The sequence below is a fragment of the Vanessa cardui genome, chromosome 15 (assembly GCF_905220365.1).
Source record: "Vanessa cardui chromosome 15, ilVanCard2.1, whole genome shotgun sequence".
Taxonomy (NCBI): domain Eukaryota; kingdom Metazoa; phylum Arthropoda; class Insecta; order Lepidoptera; family Nymphalidae; genus Vanessa; species Vanessa cardui.
Window position 1 is genome coordinate 8,880,796 of NC_061137.1, and position 17,019 is coordinate 8,897,814.

Below are 17,019 nucleotides of genomic sequence, written 5' to 3' on the forward strand. Positions count from 1 at the left end.
AGACTGATGCAAATTGCATTTCATAAGGCTTTATGTCAAATTACATTCAAATTTGAAGATGGCTATTCACATATTAAGAATAATATAATGCATTTCGAATGATATGCTTTAGTATTATTTTATTATAAAAAGTGAATCTAAGTTTTTTTGATATTTTTAGGTTCTTTGGAAAATTAAAAAGTAGGTTTGTCCATGGAACTAAATTTCCATCCATCGGATTTCAGTTGTCTGCCTTAAAGGGGCGAAATATACCTTATTCGAAGTGTGTCCATTTTCATTTTTACAATTTTTACTAAAATAGAAGTGTATATACACTTGCTCATTTAATAGTCAAAAATATACCACCGGTTCGGAATCGGACCTGAGAAGAACCAGCGAAAGAAAATCAGTAAATTAGTTTAAGTAAAAATAAGTATACATAAATAACTATAAGAAAGTTTAAATAAATAGTTGAGAAAGCAAAACTTCTTCTTATTATTCTTTTTATTTAACACATGTAATGTTATTATCGCTTACAAATCAAAAAACTACTTATTTTTTGTTAAAATAGTACATCGTACATCGTTCTTACAACTAACCACTAACTGTTTAGTAAATGTTAATTAGCACAGATAATTATCAGCATGATAAAAATATGATTAGATAGTAAATATGGGGCAATGTTTATGAGAAATAAGCTACGCACTGTTTTGAAAAATTGCTGATAAAATTAATGTAATACCATTTAGTATATTATGTGTCATTCGCAGAGGTTGGGCGGGTATTAGGCATAAAAAGTATCTCTTTGGCTCATCAACTTAAACAGGAATACAAAAGTGCTCAGTATTTCGATATACTGGAGATAGATATATAGATTGGAGAACAGTGAATATAATACGGATATAGTGTACTCGTGTTAAAGTTAACGATATTTCCAATATCAATGCAAATATACTAGCTCAATAGTTGCCTTTAACGATTGCATTTTAGAATATGAATAATTAATTGAATGGAATAATTATGCAAAGCTAAAATTGTCCCAACTTTACACAGTAGATGAAATCCAATGAAAAACGTTAATGATGTGACGTGGAATTAACATAACAAACAGTCAGACACGAACAGTTCCGCCCAGTCTGTTCCGTGCAGTCTCTTTAGTATCTGCCACACGTCTATACGTAACGTACTCGTTAGAGCATGCTCTTTTATTTGCTGTCTATTCTCTTTAGCTTGTCTTGAAAAATCTGTAATTTTTTATTGAATTTTTTAAGGGAAGTTTTATGTTAATGTTAACGCACCATTGCGCTTTTTGTTTGTGAGTAAAAAACCGAAAATGCAAATTCATATTTGGATATGTAAGTGTTTATAAAATTACATTAGCTTGGATCGTTGGCCAAGGATTTTTTTTTAATATCTCGTATTATTTGATTTTATGATGATTTTAAAAGTTGATCAAATTTTAGTACCTTTTCATAGTAAAACTAAGTTGCTTCCCGCCTTTTGTAGGCTTAGATATTTAAACAACGTATTGGATTTTAATGCGGTGTCCGTCAATAAACAGATCAATAAAAAATTACTAAAGCCAAGAATTTTAAATTTCCGACTCTGAAGAAAACAGAAACAATTCTCATTATGTTTGTTTTAAATCTAAAAGTTTTTATACAGACCCTTATTATGCCTATGAGAAACTGAGGCGCGTAGCTAATAGTAATTTTATATCTTTAATTAAATTTATTAGCGTCCCGGATGTATGTTGTTAGAGAACACTTAGCTTTAAACCCACATTTATTTTAAATTCAAAAACATATACTTTATTAATTTATAAAAAAATTGAATAAAGTAACTAATAACTAGTAAATCCCTTAATATCTAGTGTTTGAGACACAGGAGTAATAACAGTGAAATTCAAATTTAATGTATTTTAAAATATACTGTCTAAAACAAAAAGGTACGACGATCGTGTTACTTCAAACTATAGCTTCTGTTTAACACGTCGATTTATCGTCATTGAAAAAGTAACAGCGTGTACATCCAGTATCTGTATATCACGTGCAATTAGCATAACAAACAGATATGCACGGGCAGTTTCGCCCGGTCTAGCCCAGGCGGGGTTGCTTGGTATCTGCCACACGTTCATACGCGTCGTGCTCGCCAGACCGTGGCCTTTCAGATCCACTCGACTTTCCAATGCGTTGGCCGATTTTGATTTGAGGCTTTTAAAGAAAATTTTATTCATTCTTTTATTAAAATCATAGACGTTTATGTTTTTGTAAGGAAGGTTATATGTTACCTCCATATAATTAGTGTGTTCGCATGAGATCAATTTTGCTTCATAACAAATTCCATCAAATTTGGTTTAGCGGTTTGATTGTGAAAGAGCAACAAGCAGAATTTCTGATATTAATATAGATTAATAATAGGGTACATCAAATATTTTTTAAAAGCGACACTCTGAAATCCATTACCCAAATAAGTAAATCCCACGGGATGAAACATTCAACCCAGTCTCCCGGGACGTCCATTCTCGAGACCGAGTTATTGTAATGAGCACGACAGGGATATTTATGCTTCGCCATGCGTCTTGAATACTCAATAAATGGTTTCAGGCCCTTAAACAAGACGCGAACGGATTCAATTTTCATATCGAATATCATCTAATGCTTTATAAGAACATTGGTCGTAGCTACTGGATCGTCGATACTATTTTTTTCCTTGTTAAAGCTTTAATATATTTAAAGTGTAACTCGCGTTTCTGATTGGTCGTCAGGTGCTAGCTCTAAGTCACTTTCTTTGGAGTTTAAATTTGCTTCATACCAAATTTCACCATTTTCCCAAGGAGTCAGGATCGATCCTGCGACTTTTGCATCGCTAGGCGGTGCGTAAACCATTGCGCTATTGACGCTTCGAAAAATTCAGTACAGAGGTTTGGCTGTAAGAGCAACAGACAGACAAGCGGACTCGTATTTATAATATTAGTGTAGTGACTACACTATTGCACTACACACTAGTGTAGTGTAGATATTGTTTATACAATTTTGTTAAAAAAATGTTATAAAATAAGCAACCAAATTAACATAAAAACAATACTGCCCTTAGTCTTATCTCTATGTATCTTTCAGCAATCACGCAATATGATTGATAAGACTATTTGTCATAATAAGATAAAATCAAGGGTAAGAATTTAAGCAATATATAGTCAATGTGATGGAAAATAAGGTCTCTATATTATATATGTAACTGGTTGCGATGAAAAAAGTATATCATCCAGAAATAAAAGAGTCCAAAGGCCTTTATGGCAGTGAAGGAATTTAATAGCCTCCATGAAAAGGGTCTTTCAAATCCTTTCACAATGGTGTGAGTTGTCCCGTCTGGGGAAGAAAATGATTTTTCACAAGTCTTTTATTCTTGGCACCCAGTTTTAATATGGCGACCAGTAAACATTATTTCGCCCATTGTCCTGATTTAGACTTTATATTTGTCCTTTGTCATGTAATTTATCGAAAAATAAGACAAAAACAAAAAATTTTATTTTTTAATTAAAATACGAACAAAACCGCGTTTTTTATGTTACGAAAAATATTTTTATCATCGTCGACCTCGGTGTTTCTTTATTCGTGTCCTCAATACAGTTTTGTAACGTTATTTAAAGTTATAAAATCATATAAAAGGTCAAGTCTATCTGATCAGGCATTCGTAAAATAACCAGAATTATCTTTATCTTAAATCTGATAAGCAATGACAGGTAACCAATTACATACAACTGTCTTCGCAAACAAGCGCCGAAATAACACTGTAATAACCGAAAATGGCATTGTTTTTCTTGGAACGCTTTCACTAAAATTACGCGAAAAATTCACGATTTAGGGTATGCTTCTATTGCTTGCAATAATATTAAGAACAAAGTATTGTTAATGCGGTGTCGAAATAATGTAAAGAATACTCGCAATTACAATTTGGAATATTTCCAATTAATCGCGCATATGATTCTACATTGTTAATGTAATAAAATGTTAATTTAATACTAGTCTCTTCGCAAGTTTTACATTCGTTTTGTTATACAGCTATAGCATCCGGCCAGTAACTTATTCCGCCCCTAAAATTAGTTCTTTATTAAATTGTAACGATTTAGTAAACTGCAATCAAGAATCTTTTACATGCAGCTATTTTCCCTTAATCTCTGCGACAAAAATTGGGCTTACGCTAACCATATAATATATAAGATAATAAAAATTTAATATAATATTGTAATTAGACTTTGACGCAGTATGAGAGTTTGCAAGTTTATATTTATTTTCATTAAGAAGATTTTTATGTCAGTTTGCCAGTAGCTGGCGTGGTAGCAATTCATTTTCTATACCGTTAAACCTATCCATGACAAATGGTATCTACACTATATACATACACAGGAAGAATAACGTCTGCCATGTTTTGCTACTGTAATATTATGAAATGTTTCTTTAGCGTGGAGTAGATCGTTCATAATCGTTTACGCTTCATTAATGTTCATTGACAGTCAGTGGACTATTGCAATTTCAAGGTCATTGCTGCAATCATTATGCTTATTTGTGCACCATGTATAAAATAACGATTTGTTATAAAACTATATTTACACGATATTATAGCAGTCTGTCTAACACAAGCATTGGATTCATGAGCGTGACTCATTTCGCTTTCTGTCAAAGGAGCAACGAAGTGAAGAATTTCTATTTGTACCAGCTGTGGACAGTTAATCTGTTATTGGGTAAATTGTTCCGGATTAGTGTGGTTACGAGACCCTGAATTTGTGAAACTAAATTCGCTGGCTCTGAGTTTAGTTGTCAACTTATGTGTCTTATAATATTAGAAGCTTAGAATTATTTGTTTGAATAAGGCTTGCAATTTAAAATTACCCGACTTACAAAAGTTACGAGACACATTTTTAGTAATTAAACGTTATTATACATATATACTCAACGATTATTCTTTCGAGGTAAGTAATATACATGTAGTAGTAATAAAAACAACTTAATATTTGGTAAATGCCTATTCGCTCAAAGAAGCAGAATGTAACCACCAGACGATTTAAACGAAATTTACCACATAAATACTCCTTGCTCATGGACCCTGCGGTCTTCAATTACGACCCACGAGCTCCATCATTGCTATCTCTAAGGGACGGTACTTAATAATTGACATACATATTTTTATTAACATTTAAACATAATAGTTTAATACAAGTTACAGTGTAAACATATAGGCAGTGTCTAAATAATTTCATTAAATCGCGATTTAATCAATAATTGAAATACGAGTACGATTTTATTTCGCTCCAAACGATTGCAGGTTGTACAGTTAAAATAAAATAATAATCGCACGACTTGTAATAATGGCTATTGTTACGGCGATTTTGTGGCCAGACATTTTATATTACATAAAGATTTTTATAATCTTTTGAATAACGTGATGTGAAAACTTCGTCGTCAAACTCGTTTAACGAAATGTTTTTCCACATAATGGAATGATTTTGCGTAAAATTGTGACCTTACTCCAGTTTTGGATGCTCCTAATAGTTCACAATGGTGACGGGCTTCCATAGTAAAATAAGAGACTAAATACCTATACTAATGCTCGATTCGAATTGATTCTAGGATGGATTTTCAGTGTAAGGATGTATTTGTGTACAGTACTACTGTTACTAATTATTATTTCAGTATTAGTTTATAACTTTGTATGTATGTAAAATAAACTTGCAGATTTTACTTTGGGCAGGTTTTGGGCTATAAATTCATGTGTACTGTCAAGAAACTTCCGATAGAAACTCGGTGTAAATTATCAATGATACTTTAACGTACCCCAGAGAGCACATAAAGCAGTCCCATGTCTGATAGAGATAATAGTCATCGTGTTGGTAATCATACTACCGTACAACTAAATTATGAGAGTAGGTAAGGGAAGAGAGAATGCCCCTGTGTTGCGCGTTAATTTGTTCAGTATTATATTATATCTCTTGCGCAGAAGGTCAAACCTCAAGATCGCCGAGTCAAAAATTTGGTCAGGATATTATTATTATGATACAATCGCTTATTCTGTATCAAATATTTATATGTGTAGATACCGGTATGTGTAGTAGCTTGCAACATTACATAGTAACGTGTGATAAATGTATTCCGAGCGTGAAGTTTACGTGCCCGCGATAAACTTTTGTCTCATGTTTTACTATTAACTGTTGTCCATGAATTTCTTCGCATTGACATTTGTTATGAAGACACAGTATTCGTTCACTTAAACTTTTATTTTGGTTTCCCATTTGTTAATAAATAAGGACAGACTATACAATTAATAAAAGTTTGGACTTTGAACGCGTAGAACTTTATGTATGATACTTTTTAAATGCAAAAACAAATCTTATTACATAATTAGTATCATCAAGACATTTAATAATCTGTGATAGTTGAATCGAACTTAAGTTATTAAACCGCAATGGAACAGCATGTTGGGTAAGCTGTAAGCCGGTCTAATGGAAGTGCGATCTTCCGAATCTCCGAAGTAAATAATATCAAGTACTTTAAAAAAAAGGTTGGCATAGCAACGATGTTGTTTATTTTTTGAAGCATATGGTATAAATACATAAAAAAACCTATTTTATTAAAATCGAGTTATTCAGGATTTTGTTAGTTGTTATACTTTTGGGGGGACCAGATATAATGTTAATAAATCACACAAGACTTACATTATATAGATACTATTGATTCGTCAAATACTGATACTAGATGTATGGAACAAAACTGATAGGAAATTACTGTATAGTAATTACCTCTAACTTATAGCGCGCAATTTTTTTTATCATAAATATATTGAGTGTAAAGGTATTATTTTATTTAAGAATATTCGTAGATGTTTTCTTTATATTATTATACTCATAGAATATTAATGTTTGATTGTAATCAGTTGTGACATAATTATGAAATTTCTTGCTTAAATAAAGCCTTTGACATTTTGACAAGTAAATACAAGTTTTTAATGTAATGTCATGTAAAAATTATACGTTTAAATGCGTTTCGTCCAATTAGTCATGTAAAATAAGTAATTACATCACAACGAGTTGTTTCCTGACGTCGACGATAGCCGGTTTCTTATAAGTTCAAGTAAAAGTAACTGAGAATACTGTCATTATATGTATAGTAATGTACTGTAATTTATTTATGCTCAATAGAAAATTAAATATAATCTAGACTATATTCCTTATAATTTGGAGATTGAAGTTTTAACTTAGTCTACTTTAATTTTTTTAATGCTACTGCGATAGTTCAAGAAAAAATATAAATTAGTTATTTTTCCATTCCACTATTGCTTGTATGTCAAAATAACCTAATATTTATATATATGTATGTGAGTAGTGAGTATGTATACTATCTAATTCGTTAAATAAATAAAATCATGCATTTCGTAAAAACATGTCTTAATATTTTTTTTAGAATAGCAAGGATTATTGGGATATAAAGGTAATATCCCAATAATCCTTGCTATTCTAAAAAAGGAATTAAGCAAGGAATTTAAAAGTGGGCTTAAAAAGGGTAAAATATTGATTAAGAAGTCAGTAGGAAAATATTCGCTGCGTTGAGCTCATTATGGCGACTCCAATCTGTACTTAGAATTCCTAGCAAAATTATGCTAGCAAACTGTCTCCTTTTATAAATTCTAGATTACGCAGATGCAAACTATTCTGATCTGACCGAGGACCAACTGAACAAACTTGAGCGACTTCAAAATATTGCTATTCGATTCATATTTTGCCAACGAAAATATGACCATGTCTCCGAATATCGTTCAAGACTCAAGTGGCTTCCTATACATCTTCGCCGGAACTTGCATATTCTTTCCCTTCTTCTCAATGTGCCTGTACACAAAACCAAATTCCTAAGCAATTCGTTTACTGTACAGGCCATAAAGTTATGGAATGCCCTCCCGGTAAATATAAAAAAGGCTCCATCAATTTCAGCTTTATTATCTTAAGTATGTACTAGTGTGTAAATATTTGTATATAATTTTATGACAGCACTGCCTACGCCGATGGTTTTAAAAATCTCTCTCTGATTGGGTTGTCTGGAAGAGATCGCTAGTTAGCCATAAGTCCGCCCGATACAACACTATTAATAAACAACATTTTTTTCTTCAATCTTTTTTAAAATTTTGTATGTATTTAATTTTGTGTTACTTTCTTTTTTGTTTTTGTTTATGGTGTGCAAAAAAGTATAATTAATTAATTAGCTTATACATTTTCTTTTGTCCTTGACCAGTTATATAAATAACGATATTAACTCGTATAACATTGTTCTGCAAACACAAATAATTCCTTCGTGTGATCTTATTATAATTACGCGGGAAAGTTCCATTTTTGCTTGACGCGCCTAATAAATTTAGAATTTGAAAAGGTATCGTTACTATATTTCAAATTTATGGAAGATCTAAGATACATATTAAAAAACCGTATACGTTATACAAAAATTCTAAAAATCCGATTTGATTCTGCATTTTTTTGTTGTTTATTTGAACTAATCACAAGGAAATGACGTTTTAATACTAGAAAAAAACAACAGAGTTGCGCGACCAGACTTAATGTGTAAAACATTTATTCCTGGAAATAAACTTAATTGTAGTAATTTTATTTGGGACAAGGTCTTATAAGAATATTTACCAGTATACTCACTATACAGTGGGTTATGGTTTTCAATTAAAGTTTCATATAAATTTAGCTATTTTTTTAGTTCAGGTATTTTAGTTTGAAAACGTTATAAATTTTAACGACCTACGAAGTGGGTGGTATCCAGTCGGCGGCTTTCTATTTTTCTGTCTGCTGAATGTAAGCAGTGTTTTTAGTCTGTAAGTGTTCATTGACTACACAATTGGCGCCATCACTAATTGTTTCGAAGTGGTTAACTGCACGTATGAATGGCCACTTAACGAGTTTAATGCCGCTGCCCTATTTCGCTCGTTACAATACCATTGACATTCACAATTCTCTGAAGTAGTATCATTATTTCAGCTTCATTTTTTCCCAATTCAGTACAGCGACGCGTAGAGTATTCATTATTATAATCTTCGTAACTCGTCTTTACTAACTCCAGATTTTATGACCTAGGTTTTTAATATTTTTATGGAAGTCAAGTGAGAAAATAGCCTATTACATAGTAAGTAATCATCTTCGCTTGTAGACAAGTATCTATAGTGTCGTGCCAGAGGTGTAAGCTCACGTCACACTATCATTGCGCTGTCAACCATGGAATCTAAGATGTTACATCCCTTGTGTGTATAATTACTTTAGCTCACTCACCGTTATAACCGAAACACAACGACAGAATATTGATGTTTGACGGTAGAATAACTTTAGCAATAAATAGTTTTGAAAACATTATTTCGGATGTATTCTTGTGTATAAAAAATATGTTTATGTAAATATAACAGGAAAACTGAAACCACTCAACTTGTATAAGCTTGTATGACTCATTTTCACTCCCTGCCTGAATAAGGATTCATCAATTCGCGAAAACAAATGACTCGACAACAGAATGTTTCTGCTACATCTCTGTTATGACATTTGCATCAATAGGAAATTTCCCTATGAAAAAGTTAGTCAATTTTATATTGGCTGTGTTGTGGGCCGTATTCATAAGAGAAACCCTTCCAATTCGAAAACAACGTTCGCCAATTTCCAATCAAATGGTGTGCGTTTCATTTTCTAGTCAACGATTTATACCTTTTCGTTCACCAACATTCAACTGTACGGTCGTACAAAATAACTCCATTATTCATATATGGTTGCGAATATAGTGTTTACGTGGAAGACAATAGAACTAAAGTTGCATGCGCAATTTTCGATAGACATTCTCTGTTGTTCGTTGATATAATGTATGGAACGACAGGTCAATCAAAAGATAAAGGCCCGGGGCTTCAATCGCTGCAGGCATTAATTAAGACCGATATAAGCGGATCGGCGCCAGGATAGATTAATAGAACATTGCTTTAGTATTGTCGCCTGAGTGACGTTTTACGTAATTGAGTTGGTTTATACACAACTCTTTACTATTAGCGGAACATTAATGCAGGATTTTATAAATAACTTGCCGGGTCGATGTGTCCTTTCGAAAATATTGCCGTCGTTATGACAAGTCTATTAATGTGGGTAATACCACTTACCACAAGTGAAGACTATGTTTGCTCTATCATAAAATTATAAAATAAATTTATTGTAAGTTAATTTTATTATTATTTACCTCAATTATAAGTATGTTCAAGGCAAACAAACGAATTATTTAAATCAATCTATAAATTAATCGCATTAGCATATTAAGGACACGTCCTTTATCAAATTATTAACACATTTTTGACGTCGAAACAATGATAATACGAAAGTTAAAGATTATCAAAAAGATAGCTGGAATATTTAGATAACGTATATAAATTTTGTTTGTAAATAGATGATATATTGTTAAAGGTTATATGTATCACATCATTATTTAAGTACGAAAAAAAAAACATGACATTATACATCGCGTATATAAAATCGTCAATCAATCACTAATAGAGATTACTAAAGTTATTAATTTCGGGCTATTTACCATGTTTTATATTTCGACATTATCTATGAATGTCTTGTCCACGAGAAATCTCGAAATTAATAATTTTAGTAATAAAAAATAACCATATTAATTTTAAATATTAGGTATATACTAATAGAAATTGTTTTAATTTTTGGTCAAAACGTAGGCATTTTTTCTCTTTTATTTCTTCGATAATAAATGCTAAGTCTCTCACTACGCAGCTCGAATGAGGGATTAAACACACATATTTAATAAATTGAAATTAACTGAAATGACTGTTCTTTCCCAGCAAATACCGTTACTTCATTGAATTGTAATTATTTACATTTAAATTGTCAATATTAAAGTCCCTTCATTGATTATATTAATGTCGTTTGGTTTCAATTTATCGAACTGCCGTTTAAGTTTGTCTGTCCGTCATCGTTATTGAATCAACTCCTTGTTTGCATGCACTTCAATTTACTGTCGATCTTGTTAGGGAATTGGCAACATGCCTCTTACTTATGCTGGAATCTCTCGTAGTGCAGTTGAAACGTGGATACAGTTGTCATCTCACGTGGGAGTCTGTAATTAGAGAGTGAGTGTTTTGTCTAGTATTTCTTAATTACTTTAATTTATCGTTGTTGTTGTTTCTTCGTTTCGAATTATTTTAAATTAATGTGGCAGATCTGGATGTTAGTGACCGATTCAAAATACAAAGGAATATAATCTTTCTTGCGACGAAATATGGTTGTAAAGGTATCTACATACATTTTTTTTAGAATCATTTACCATTAGATCTATATAGACCAATACAAAGCATGGTACGATGGCAAAATATTATATATTTCGTAACAGAATTCATTATTTGCATTTGAAGACGAAAATCAAAAATAACATAGCTAATAAAATAATTTATAAAATAAATATTTTTTGCGACGAGACATACATTGTTGGTATTTAAATTAATCAAAATAATTTAAAGTGACCTATAATCACGATAAATCATCCGCCATTTATAATTATATTTTCTATAAATATTAGCTTACATTCATTTTTCTTTTTCTTAGGATAAACTTTAGGTGAATGACCTTGAATTCCGCACATATTCCAAAGCGTTCTGAATGCATAACGATAAAACAGATAATACGATAAGTTTACATTCCCAGGTGCTTGCGAGAGCTGCATGAACAATAGAACGAGACAGCTATTGCTTATAAATTATGCGAGTTTATATATAATAGAAAAAAAAGTATCTGCTTCAATTTATATTATTAATTCACTTAGTGAACCGGCTTTGCCCATCTGGGTAGGAACCACCCATCCATCAGATATTCTATTGCTAAGAAAAAATACTTAGTATTGTTGTCTGCTTGTTTGAAGGGTGATTGAGTCAGTGTAACTACAGGCACAAGGGACATTAACTTCTTTGTTGCGCATAGATGTAATATAAGGAATTGTTATTATTTCTTACAGCGTCAATATCTATGGGCGGTGGTGACCACTTACCATCAGGTAGTCTATTTGCCTGCCTATAGTAAAAAAAAACAATTAAAATGGGTTTTATTGGAAAATTATTATATAAATATGGCAGAATTACACCGATTAGAAAATAATTTACATTTAAAAGCGGAGCTGAGCTTTAATTTTTAAATATATTTTATAATAATGATTCAACATGGCTCATAAAAAACAACTTGTGTATTTAGTGTTGAGAAATATTAATAACTCAGTTACTCTTACGGCATTAGTATTTGTTACTTATACTCACTTATTATTTCCTAGTAGGTTTACTTACATAAGAAAATTAACTCTTAGAAATCCAAATCAAAATACACTTCATTCGAATAAGTTTTTACAAAAACTTTATGGAATTGGAATAATGTAAAACAACTACTGGTTTAAACAACTTAAACAGGTAAAAATATGTTAATATTACATAATATTTTATTGTTTACATAGAAAACCAACCATCTATCTCAATACGATAAATGTTTAAAAGGCACGTAATTAAATTGCCTAATTAATCCATTGTTTTCGTTTACGTTTCTGTTTTTTGTTGCCAATGAAACGCGCTTTTGCTTTTATTCAATCCCTTGTTGTTCAAACGCCTGAAGGGCTAATTTGAAGAGGCCATCAAATTACTGCCTCGAAGCCTTTTACGGACTGGGGTGATTTATTAAAAGAATCGAAGCTTCCGATTTGTTTATGTCGCGGAAATAAGCCTTTGTTTTCTCTTTCCTTTTCATACTTATACGCGAAAGAGCTCGATTTAAGAAAAGACGTTATACAAATGATACGATAGCTATTTGTTTAAATTAAAACAAAAAAGAACAAAGAGTTATAAAACTCCTTTGAAATCCAATGTTTCAATACAATCTCATCTATGACCTCTTTGCTATGACCTTTTTGTTAACATTTTTATGCAAAGATAATTGCTCAGATTAACTGCATTTTATTAATAATTGTCTTTTTAATATTTCAAAGGTAATTATTTAAGTACATTCAAGTAAAATCGCTTTATACTGAAATATGCGACATATAACCAGTTTGTAAAATATAGATGCGTTTCATGACCATGCAGGCAATAAAAGCAATACATTTTATTCGAAGGCTGCAAAGCCGATCAGAACTACCCCACCACTCACAGTAAACGCTCGTAACTTAAAGTTTAGTTTATTATAGAAACCTCTGCAGTCGAACGAAATTTCTACAAGTGCAGCGCTGTAGCGACGCTGTATATAACGACCCTAAACGGTAAACAAGTTTGCAGCACTATCAGAGCGCTTCCACGATCTAGTTCCTACATTTCAGTATTAGGTTTCCGAACACCGAAGGCTAGACAAGTTTTATTACATTTATTTTTATCGTTTGTGACTTAATTGACGACACCAGCACTGTTAAGCTAAGTTATTGTACAATTAACGATATCGTAAATAACTAAATAATTACCAGTTAAAATAAGTAACATCTCTGTAGTGTATTTAATTTTTTATGTTTAAAAAGGTTAATGTCGTGTCTTTGAGCACTAATAAAGTGCTTTTAAATAAAAATGATCTTAATTTCATACTTACATTTGTTTAAGATGTTATGGTTATTTGGTGTGTCCTAATCCTAAAAATAACATTCAATAATGTCTTTAATTTGTAAATAACATTGAAAATTGATAAAACCGTGATAGCAAAAATATATTCTATAAAATGCATGACATTTTAATGTTCGACAAGAAGTTGTATTTAAATATTCTCTCATCAATTGCGAAAATAAACACACGTCACAACTTTAAGACGCCGTAAAGTAGAATTAAAGAATTTTCGATGCGCTATTGTATAAAATCTAAAACAAATCATTGTATATGGCTACGAATTTAAGCCAACATATATAAAAATTTCGTCTACTCTGTTAACCGTTTAAGAGTTCCTTCGTCTGGAGCCAAACCTGGGTGCTGCCCGCCTGTGCTTTGCTAAAATATTTTGTCATTGGAATTTAACTAATATGTAAATTTTCATTTCGTGACATAAGAAAAAGTTACTCTTGTTTAGATTACAACATTTGACCCAAACAAACTAACCAACATTCAACGTTAAATAAAAGCTTGTAAAAAATTCCATTACTCAACATTGTATAACAATACTATTTGTAACAATATTTCGTTGTTTGTACTACTTGATCCCAAACGTAAAGTCCTTTCGTCCCATATCACATAACCACAACGGAACTGATTGACAGCTATATTCCCTGGACAACCCTAATTGTCTGGTCACCCTCATATTACGGCAGATTTAATAAACATTGCTCCACGCACTTTAACTACGTTGTTTGTAATATGAATTAACCGTACTAATTGAAATTGCACAAAGGGTCGAAATATTAATATGAATATTTAGTGTATTCATATATTGTAGCATTTTAATTAATCATAGTATAAAATATATCGATTAAGTGTGGGCTGAATAGTGTAGGTTATATTCCATAGCCTTGTATGCTTCCGTGTTTGAGCTTAAGTGTATGTAATCTTAGTCGCTACAATTATATATACTGCGTTTGAATACTCTTATAACGATAAGCCTAGTTTAGACGAGATGGTATAGTAAGAACAATATTGAATTTACAGAGGAATGCAGGTTCCTATCTATGGAATACCACGCTTGTATTTCAAGGTTTTTAATTAGTGTTTATTAAGAGTATAAATGAAATCTAAACAGGGAAACCTAAATATGATGAAAATGTACATCCGTATCCTAGCCTTTTCGTAACGAATAAATGGGGCTGTATCCCAGCTGTGGGATTGACAGATTTATGAGCCTAGTAAAGGTTGCTAAATAAAATTTGCAATCTGTTATTTTTCAATCACTTTAAAGTTTTAGCCCTCAATCCCGGCTTTGCATAGGTATTTTGCCCCGTTTAATAATTAGGTATAAAAAATGTTACAAAACAACTTTTATCGAGCCAAGCGATCTTTCCGCCTGGCCTGGGCTAATATTTCACAGCACGCACCATGTCCCTTGTTCTTATGACTTTTTTTAAACAACGTAATTTATCTCCATAAGAACTGGCCCAATTCTTAAAGTTAAAATTTGAACGGTAATATAATATAAGTCAAATGCTTCAATTTAATATTTGACGCTGATAAGGTTTTATACTATGAGATAAATAAATAAACATAAAAATCGCTACCGTGTCTTATCTTTCAAAGATAGATATACGAGTAGGTACAGTGTCGCGGACTATTTTATAAATATTTACTTCGATATGCAAGAGTTTTTAGAACTACGTATTTTTTGTAAATATTTTTGGCATTGTTTGCTTAAAACCTTATAGAAGTACATTTTTTTACTGATATCATACGCAATATGTCAGTATCTCTATAACTTATAAACACGCTTTAGATATATATAGTCTGTGTATATAGCCAGGTGTATACATAGGTCTATATCCGTCCTATAACTATAAGCTGTTATAATATAAATGTTACAAAACAATTTTATTAAGTACCAGATGTGTGGGTGAATTCAGATAAATACTTACCTCTTTTCTAGTAAGATAATATTATTCTCAATAATAAATATACATTAGGGTGGTAGCGAACGATATTTTGCAACTACTCACATTCAAGTAATATGAAATTTATTTCCAAATGTTCTAGAGCAATACATAAACTCATCCACTTATGAGATGATTGAAATAAAGCTAAAACGCAACACCGACTCCGCTTTACAATGGATACGGGCGGAAAGTTGATTCGGTTTGCCGTATTATATCCCTCGAGTATTCCCAAACACATTCCACAGAGAAATCCAATATCTGCCCCCCCGTAACGAAATTGCAGTTTGAATGCTGCAGTGATTTTGATTATTAAATCATGGGTTCATATTTGCAAATTGATATTATCATACCGTTTCCCTGTTGCTTTGTTACGTTACGATTTATTAGTACGAAGTATTTGATTTCTTTTTCTATTATCTTTGTTATCAGACCAAAGAGTTTCTATATTACATTTTTATGTTTCCTCCGAACTGCAATATCAGTGGAAATACAAGCATTGACGATGTAGCAATATGTCAGAATTTCGACAATGTTTTATAGGTAGTTTTGTTTGCCAGTTTTTATGTATTCTAATTTTAAAAAATAAACAAAATTAAATATTCGAAACTACTAAATTTTGAAGTCTTCGAATCTATATGTTGTTGTTGTATTTTATCTGTGGGTAAATTGTCAATATTAACAAGCTAAGCAATTATAAAGAACTGAATACATTCTCGATTCATACGAATCTCTTTCATCTTTACTTATTATCGGGGCACGTCACGAACTCCACGCGAACTTTCGTTATATGAACATACGTGTTTCTCTTCTAGTTAGCAAGTTTAGCAAGGATATTAATGTTGTTAATTTGCGAATTAGTGACGACCTTTCAAATCATTTCCAATTGTTTTGATACAATTATATAAATACAGAATATTACAATTTAAAGAAATATGATTATTGTTCAGTATTTTTGATATTTATAATGGAATACAAATAAACGTATAGAGGTGTATTATATACATATATTAGTGAAATGTAAGACTAGTTTCAAAATCAATAAATCAAAATAAACTTCATTCAAGTAGGCTTTTACGAGCACTTTTGAATCGTCATTTTACAGTACATTGACATTTTAAGTGAAGCTACCACCGGTTCGGAAAGTAGATTCTACCGAGAAGAACCGGCAAGAAACTCAGTAGTTACTCTTTGTCAACATCTAAAAAATACAAAGTCATGTTAGTTCAAAACAATTATTTAAATTAATATCCTGCTTGGAAGTCAACAGGTACTAACTAGTTCTGACAATACACAATAATTTAAATTTGTATAAATAATTATCGCCATAGTATTTCTTTCCTTTATAATATACTTGAATTTATGTTGATCCTGTCCGCATTTAAAAAAAGGAAGTGGTATATTTAAAGGAAAATTTCGACATCTCGTAGTCGAAGTCGTA

The 17,019-nt window shown here is 31.4% G+C and overlaps 1 protein-coding gene across 1 annotated transcript in view; it reads left to right on the forward strand.

Annotated features, from left to right (window-relative positions):
* Positions 1 to 17,019, forward strand: part of LOC124535505 (protein sprint) — a 113,639-nt gene that overhangs the window by 12,142 nt on the left and 84,478 nt on the right. The window lies entirely within an intron of this gene.